We start from the raw sequence: 9,120 nt of genomic DNA, 5'->3' as shown, positions 1-9,120 counted from the left end.
TTAGTCCACCCCTCCTGCCCTCCCTCCCCTCGCAACCCCAGTACACTTTTCCCCTCTTGTTCCCACAGCAACGTTACAATCAGAAAAAAATAAGTTTCAGGGCGCAGGATTGGATGGGGGGAGGGGATATGGGTAAAAACAGGCAAATCACAATAGGAATTTTTCAAAATAGGTTATTCTACTTAGTCATCATCTTCTCCCTCATCTTCAGGGTCTCGTTTTTGCTTCTGACCCCCTTCTTCTTCACCAAATTCTTCTTCATCTTCCTGGTCATCTATCTCTCCATCGTTATAACCTTCTTCATCCTCCTCCTCCCCTCCACTCACGTCCTCCTCTTCACCTTCCTCCTCCTCATCCTTGTCCTCCTCATCTTCCACTACCTGAGCATCTTCATCATACGTCTCTTCCTCCTCCTCCTCCTCACATACAGGCCTTCCACGTAGCCCTCAGCATCCGAGTCAGGGGCCTCCTTGTCGTCCCAGTCATAGCCGTCCAGGTATGTGAGTTGTGGGAGGAGCTTGAACACGTTTTCTCGGTAATCGTTCAGGTTGGTTACCTCGCAATTGAAAAGGTCTAAGCTCTTGAGGCTTTCTAACTTTTTCAGTGTCTCTATTGTGCTGAGGTCTTTAATTTTGTTGCCACTTAAATTTAGATACGTGAGATTTGGACACTTTTCTGCCAATACTTCCAGGTCCCCTGAGACTCTTAGTTCAAGCTTCTTAAGTTAGTTTAACTTTGGTAAGTTTGAGATTGAGGTGAGGCCTACGTTGATTGTACTTAAGAATTCCAGTTCTTCAAAGTCATCTGTGAGGCCTTCTAGTTTGTCTTCATTCGACCGACTGCTGTCCAGGACAAGTTATTTCACATCAGAGGGCGCCCTGTTGCGCAGCTCTAAATGAATCCTTCTGCCCATCTCCAATGTCTCGCGCTCTCTCTCTGCAGAGGCTCCTGCGCCGGCGGAATTCGATCCATAAACCCCAAACCCATGGTCACACGTTTTAGGGCTTTGAAGGCTCAACAAGCTCCGCTCGGTTCTCGAGCCCCAATATTTACAAATATTATAATAAAAGGATTGATAAGTAACTTGGGTCAAGCAGAACAATTTTTCAAGTATGTAGATCTTCCTATTAAGAAGGTAGGTGTGTGTGACTAAAGGAAATCTTATCTGATTCTCTGGTTGGTAATTTGTGAATACACAAGGCACTCCCCTCTACACTACTAACTGTGAATCAGCCTTCACAAGTACCTATTTTTCTTTTTTACTTTTAGAGACCTGACACAGGATATCTTTGAATCTATAGATTAGGTTTAAAGTAACCTGAGAATATGCATCACAGATAGTAAATAACACAGTGAACCATGAAAGACGTATTTGGTGAGAGTTCCCCTCAAATGAAAGAATAAAATGCCAAAAAAAAAAAAAAATCCTGTAAAAGCTAAATCTATCTTTTATTGGTATCATAATGAATTATAAATTTTCCACTTCTGACTCACCATGTGATCTTGGTTGTATCTATTCTATCAGATTATAACTAAAACCAAAGTATCTAACTAGGTTTAGATATGGCAAATGGTAGAGGAATAAAATTTGAATGGCATGTATGTTTATTTAGAGAGGAATAATTTTCTACTTTCTGAGACATTTATATTTTTAGTGAGCAAGGAAAATAATATGTCTAGTATTAATTAGTTCTTACACAAGGATCACGAGATGGTTTTCAGCAGGTACTAGTCATATATCCTACACTGACTAAATATGCTATATTAAAAAATAATATTTCCCTAAAACAATCTTTCCACAGGCTATAGAATTTGTGGGAAAACGCTCAGGAAGAAATGAAAATATAGCAGCTCTGCTGGAATTTGCAATTTATAGGGAAGAAAAACATGCAAAAAATTATGCTATTGTTTATGAGAATTACATAAGAAGAAGTTTCAGTATGGGAGCCAAGAGCTTAGGGAGTTGACCTTGATTTGGGGATCAGGAAAGCCTGCCCAAGAAAACGTCGTTACATTTGGATAATTTGAAAGATGAACAGGCATTGTCTAAGCTAAGGAGATGGTGGAGGGAGAGTTCCAGTCAGAGGACATAATCTACACCAAAACCCAAAAGTGAGAGAATGCAGTAGATATTATGAACTATAAAATGTTCCATATGACTGTATCTTAGAGTGTAAGGGGCAAAAGTGGTGTGAAATATGGTTGCAGAGGCAGGAAGAAGTAATGGAGTATATTGGTAAGGAAATAAAACACTTAAAGCAGAAGAGTGGCATAAAATAATTTGTATTTTTAAAAGACTAGAATGTGTAAAATGTTAATTTTCAAAAAACCCTCATCAGGCAGATTTTGTTATTATCCCCATTATATATGTTAGAAAATCAAAGCTTAGGCTGTTTCAGAAACCTGTTCAAGGCATAGCTAGTACTCAAACCAGGATTTAAGTCAAATTTGACTTGATTAAAGTCCATGCTTTTCCACTACACCTCGCTGCTTTATAATTTGTTAGTTCTTTCTGATGTATCTACACAATGGTAGTCATAGTTCTAGATTATTTCCTGCTATTTGCTTATGCCATTTCATAAAACATAAAAGCATCCTTCAAGATACTGGAAACATGAATTTACTTATCAAATTATAGTAACTGTAGTGGAACAATATTTTGAGGTAGTCAATGTAATGTTTATTCTCTTAGTTCCTTTTGACCTATATCCATCCACCATTAAACCAAAATGGTGAAACACATAGAAATGTACACACACACACACACACACAGATAGAGAGAGAGAGGGAGAGAGAGAGAATAAGAGAGTAAATTGAGTTTCTGATTTTGGAGTTATTTGCCCCCTCTCTCTCCTTGATACAGACAATAGTAATGAAAGCCCTGGATTCAGCTTAGACTCAGACACCCATTGAGGTTTCATGGGATTTTTTAGAGCTTTATTGTAAATATCTCGTTTTAAACATTGGCAGACTCAAACAAACAGCTTATATTAACCACAGGGAAGGAAGGATGTATAATAATGGAGCAGTTTTATTGGACATTCAGGAAAGAGAAAGAAGCGGAGAGAGGGATGGGGGTGGTGTGTGGCTGTGTGTGAGAGAGAGAGAGAAAGAGAGACAGAGAGAGGGAGAAACTTATTTTGCTAATTTGGCTCATTCTGGTGTAGAGGATTGGTAAATCAAAATATAATGGGGTTGCCTGATAGCCTGGAGACTCAGCAAAGAGTTGCAGTGCAAGTCTAAAGGCTGTTTCTTGGTCTTGTTCCTTCTTACTCCATGGAAGATAGTCTTTTGTTCGATTCCATGGAAGACAGTCTTTTGTTCGATTGCAGTCTTCAACTGATTGAATGAAGCCCACCTACATTAAGGAGGTTAATCTGCTTTACTCAAAGTCCAGCTGTTTCAATGTTAATTTTACCACCCTATCCTGGGCCAAAAAACAAAACAAAAACAAATAAACTTCATAGAAACATCCAGAATAATGTTTGACCAAATATGGGTACCATGACCCAGCCAAGTTGATACATAATATATCCATCACTGAAGAACTTTGAAAATAGTAGAGATTTGCCTGACTTTCAATCTGGAGTGTAGGGAAAACACCCTCATTTGAGAGTAGGCATCACTGTGAAGTAACCTCAAGAAGAAAATCAAAGAAACAAAAAAGCTGAGACTGAACTAAAAATGGGAAGTAACTGGGTTACAATTGTAAAGTGTGTTTTGTTCTACTATCATGTTTAAATACAGCTCTACAGAAAAGTTAACTTCAATGATAAGGAATAAAAATATGTATTTACACATCTGATTTACATTTGTAATTCTAAAATTGTGACTTCATTGTAGTGTTCTGGGCATCACTCTACTAGTACCCAGTCCCTCTATTAGAATTGTTTGAATGTGATTTCTTTTTTCCCTACTATATATGAAAAACAGGCTTGATTATGTTTATGTGTCTAAGCATGGTTAGTTGATAGATGCTAAATTGAAGTATGTGGCATGAAGTCTCATCAAATGTCAAAAATTCTCAGATTTAATGTCATTTCATCAAAGTAAAAAACAACAAACTGATAGTTCACCATTTTGAACATGGTTAAAAGTAGAACAAATATTAGAAATCGACGTATAAGAGCAGTCAAATCAAAAAAAACTGTTTTCACTTACAAAATTGTTTTGGATGAGTAATGTTTTCCTTCAAATTTTAGACATGTACCTCCACAAAAGAATCCATTTTTTTTTAAAAAAATCACGACTTTAGCTTTTGCTCTTTGAGACAGCCAGGCAAAGGGAAAATAATATGAGCTTTTTACATTGTGTAAGTCACATTTTACTGTAAGTACAGAACATATTTTGCCAGTGAAAAATGACATTAAATGTGTCATTCCTTACTCAGTAGCAATGACCCAGTTACAGCTAACCATTTTGTGTTAAAAACTTTGTGCCTAATGAAATATGCAGGAAGCTTGTCTGATTCAGAAACCCTGGAATCCTGAAAATGCATACTATGACAGGCATCAGGAAGCTGGTAATGGTTGAGGCTGTGAAAAGAATGTCAAAGGTAATGCTGAAGGTGTCAAAAGACAATTCAGAGCCAAGTACTGAGAATTTTCTCTGCAGTGACACTTCCAGCCTTATTCAGTTTCATCAGAAGCTAATTTCTTCAAGGCCTTGTAAACTTAAATGAGAGTATTAAATATTTATTTTTACAATTACAACATGAAATTCTCTTGCCATTTCAGCATTTTCATTTCTCTGTACAATCAAGAAACCTAATTTCTTTTAGTATAAACAGTTAAATAATATAGTATTCAATTATTTTTAAACTAAAATGATCCAAATGCAGTGAACATTTTCTTTGAGAAAATGTCTTAATTTTATGTAGTGTTTTACTGTATCCATTCCTTTGATTTACTGACTTTAAATCTACTATTCTTATTTTAATTATATATAAACACTTTATTCTTAATCCTATATAAAAGATTGATACCTAAGAATTAATTTCATTGTTAGTAATTGACAGAAAAGAAAACCATCTACGTATAATGATTACCTTCTGCTGCTAAGTAATGATGAGAGCTTGCTTATGTTTACTGAGCAGTCAATATATCCTCAAACTGTGCAAAGGACTTTACTTGATTATTTACTGTTTCTAAAACACAAAAATATAGGCACTATTGACACTTGTATTTGAAAAGCTAAAATAAGGCTTATGTAGGATAAGTTGCCCAGAGTCATATTGTGGAACCTGGGTTTGAACTCTGGAAACTCCAGTGCAAACCCGCTACTATAAACAGTTTTGCTGGGGAATAAACTGACAGGAAACAGGCATGTCCATCGTCTTCAACTGATTGCATAAGAAAAAGAAAGATTTTAAAGTTTCCTATTTAATTTAAAATAATCAAAATTGTTCTAAATGAGTAATCAACATAGGTTCTATCCTATCTGCCGACTATCAATTTAGTGATAGCATGAAGATATAATTTTTGTTTGTTTTCTTTGAAATACTTGCTAGAAATTTGAAACATTTCTGTTATTTCTTTGCTCTTACTAGCCAACGTTGAGCCACAGTTCTCTACTTAAAAAAAAAAAAAATCTCTCTAACTATTCTGGAATTTAATTTAACCTAGAGCACTATATATCTACAACCATAAAAAATAGTGAAAAATACTCTGTAAGGTAGCCAAAGAAAGGAAAATCTAACTGAACTACATAATTTGATAAAATTTTTCAGAATGAAATACTTCACAGTAATATCTTCTGATCAGTATACAATTAAACTCAAACTTCATTGACAATGACCATTAACAATAGGTTCAGCTTTAATAATATGAAACAAAACTACATTCGAAAATACTTGAAACTGTAATGACCCACTCTATTAATCTATTCTATTCTATTTGGTATTCTTAGATTTCTACTTCTGAAGACTAAAAGTAACATGACATACCATCCCCCACTTATCTTTGCTAAAAAGTGAAAATGAAAATGGCCAGGTGCTGTGGTTCACACTTGCAATCCCAGCACTTTGGGAGGCTGAGGTGGTCGGATCACTTGAGGTCAGGAGTTCGAGACCAGCCTGGCCAACATGGCAAAACCTAGTCTCTACTGAAAATACAAAAATTAGCCAGGCACCATAGCGGTTGCCTGTAATCCCAGCTACTCGGGAGGCTGAGGCAGGAGAATCACTTGAACTCAGGAGGCAGAGGTTGCAGTGAACCAAGATCATGCCATTGTACTCCAGCCTGGGCAACAACAGTGAAACTCAGTCATAAATAAATAAATAAATAAATTTTATTTCATAATACACAAACCAAACTAAAGCTAACTATTTTTTTTATTGAATGGGCCAGAGTTGTTCCAGAAAACTTGTTCATTAAGACATAAATTAAAAGAAGCTTCAGTTTCTAAATTGAAAGTGCTTTGTTACATCAGACATCAAACTAAGCATTAGAAATGTAAAAGAGGAAAAAAATTCTGTCCATTGACTTACTGTAATACAGTCTCTACATTCACCTTTGTTTCAAGTAAAAAAGGAAGAATATTTCATTTTCAAAGACTATAAACCTGACTTTGAATTGGGGCCTCATTGCTTTGAAAATTCCTTATTACTAATGATTAGGCTAAGCTTTTTATACAAGTAACTCTAAGATATTCAAATATATATTGGGAATTAGTCACTATATATTTTTATTTAATAATTGTTCAAGCTAAATATAAATCAATAACAAAGGAAAAAATTCTGTAAACAGTAGAGAAAACCAAGTTTTGAATTATCATTAACAAGTATGATAATACCAAATAAAATTGTATTAATTTTATCATAAAATTTACCATGAATACTAAGTAAAAATGATGATATAATAGTAACGGGGGATATTGACTGAGAATTTACTAGGATGTAGGCCCTGTTCTAAGCATTTATTGTATCAACTCTTTTAACAATAGAAAGTTATTTTCCTCATTGATTTTTTTTTGCAAGTGAGGAAGGAGTAATAGAAGCCATTATTAAGAAATGAAGAGTAGTAATATATACAAAGTTAAGTCTTCATTATTTTGTGTTTTACAATGCATAAAAACATTATTTCCTGATATGTCTATATAACATGATCTCCTGGTTACAGCCCTGCCAATTTGGAAATGTTTAATCCATTGTAGGCCAATAAATTCAATAGGTTTTTCAATTTTTATTTTAAGTTTATTTATTTATTCATTTGACAAGTATTTCTTGGAGGACTACTATGTTACAGGCACTGGCAATGAATCCAGATGGGAACAAAACAGGCAGTATTAAACCAGTTACCACAGCAATAAATTTATAAATACAAATTATGATAGTTTCAACAAAGGTAAAGCATATTATATTAAGAAAACATTAAAGAGAAACCAGTTTTGACTAAGTCAGAAACAGATAAAACCTCACTGAAGGTTTGGAGTCTACTGTGCTGGGGGGACTGAGGTGAGGCAGCTGCAGCCTAGAGCTAGCAGATGAAGGAGTGCCTGCCTCCCTGCTGGTGTTCACCACAGCAGCGGAGTCAAGGCACCTGTAGAGGGAACGGGGGTCCCCTGCTGAAGACTCTGTGCATTGTTGCACTGGAGTTGGTTTGGGACCAGGTATGGAAGCTAAATGATGAGAACACATGGTCACAGAGAGGAGAACAACACACACGGAGGCCTTTCGGAGAGTGGAGAGTGGGAGGAGGGAGAGGATCAGGAAAAATAACTAATGGATACTAGGCTTAATAACCTTGTGATGAAATAATCTGTACAACAAACCCCCGTGGCACAAGTTTACCTATGTAACAAAGCTACACATGTACCCCTGAACTTAAAATAAAAGTTGAAAAAACAAAACAAAACAAAAAACCTCACTGAATGAGGGCTATTTAAGCAGAGCTTTGAGGATAGGAACAGCCAGGCAAAGATTTCAGGGAGAAGTTTTCTAGGCAAGGGGGATTGTGTATGAATCCCTGATGTCAAAGAGCTCTGTGTCTTCAAGGGATTAACTTATCAATGTTGCTGGAACAAAATAAAGCAAGCTTGAGAAGGGACTGGAGAGGCAGGAAGGGGCCAGGCCTGCTAGGTCATATCAAGACTGTGGAAAGCAACTCAGGTACAATGGAAAGGTATTTGAAGGGTTTGATGGAAGAGAGTGACAGAATTTAAATTGCATCTAGAAAACATCCTCTCTGCTAACACTCTGGGCTGGATTCTTTCTTCCTGCCTCCCCTACCTCCCTTGTAAACTGAGAAGTATGAACTTTATGTAATGCACAGCCCTAAGCATCTAAAGTGAGTTTAACCCAAAGCTGAGTATTTGTGGACAAACTGCAGAAGTTTGACATTTTCCTGAGTCTTCCCCGATGCTATCTAAAGTTATTTCCCAAAAAGAAGTAGTAATCTTTGCCTCCTTACTTGGATTTGTCTATAGAAGGAATAAGTGTCATTTATCTCAACATGGATAAATGATCAAGCAAGAGAGAAAAGAAGATTCTTTACAAGTAGTGTCAGACAAGGACAGGGCTATTTCAAGAGAAGAAAATGAGTGAGAGCTCTAGATATTGAAATGGGCATTTAAAAGCTGCCTTGTGGGAAACTGGTTAAGCTCTGGGGTTCAAGAACAGCCTGGGCAACATGCTGAAATCCCATCTCTAAAAAAATACAAAAAAAAAAAAAAAAAAAAAATTAGGTGGGTGTGGTGGTGTGAGCCTGTAAGTCCCAGCTTGCTGGGAGGTTGAGGTGGAAGAATCGCTTGACCCCAGGAGGTTCAGGTGGCAGTGAGCCGAGATTATACTACTCTAGCCGAGGCAACAGAGTGATACACTGTTTCTCTGTCTGTCTGTCTCTCTTTCTCTCACTTTCTCTCTCTCTCTCTATATATATATATACATATGATATATATACACACATATATATTTTTACATACGTAAAATGTGTGTATAAAATAAAAGTTGCCTTGTATTCTAAACATTAATTGAAAAAGCAAGTGAAACTAGTTGTAATTGTTTTGCATTAACATTAGTTAAAACAATGCTCTTGACAGATAAAGAGGAAAAATCTCAGTGGCTTAACATATTAGTTTCTCTGCTCAATCAAGAACAAAATGTGATGCTTGATCAGAAGACTC

The 9,120-nt window shown here is 36.1% G+C and overlaps 1 pseudogene; it reads right to left on the bottom strand.

Annotated features, from left to right (window-relative positions):
* Window positions 1-6: 6 nt before the first annotated feature.
* Window positions 7-913, bottom strand: LOC108530877 (acidic leucine-rich nuclear phosphoprotein 32 family member A; annotated as a pseudogene).
* Between the last annotated feature and the right edge of the window lie 8,207 nt (window positions 914-9,120).

Source organism: Rhinopithecus bieti, unplaced genomic scaffold (assembly GCF_001698545.2).
Source record: "Rhinopithecus bieti isolate Rb0 unplaced genomic scaffold, ASM169854v2 scaffold_5260, whole genome shotgun sequence".
Lineage (NCBI taxonomy): Eukaryota > Metazoa > Chordata > Mammalia > Primates > Cercopithecidae > Rhinopithecus > Rhinopithecus bieti.
Note: the sequence above shows the minus strand (reverse complement) of the source record. Positions and strands in the feature narration are given on the sequence as shown.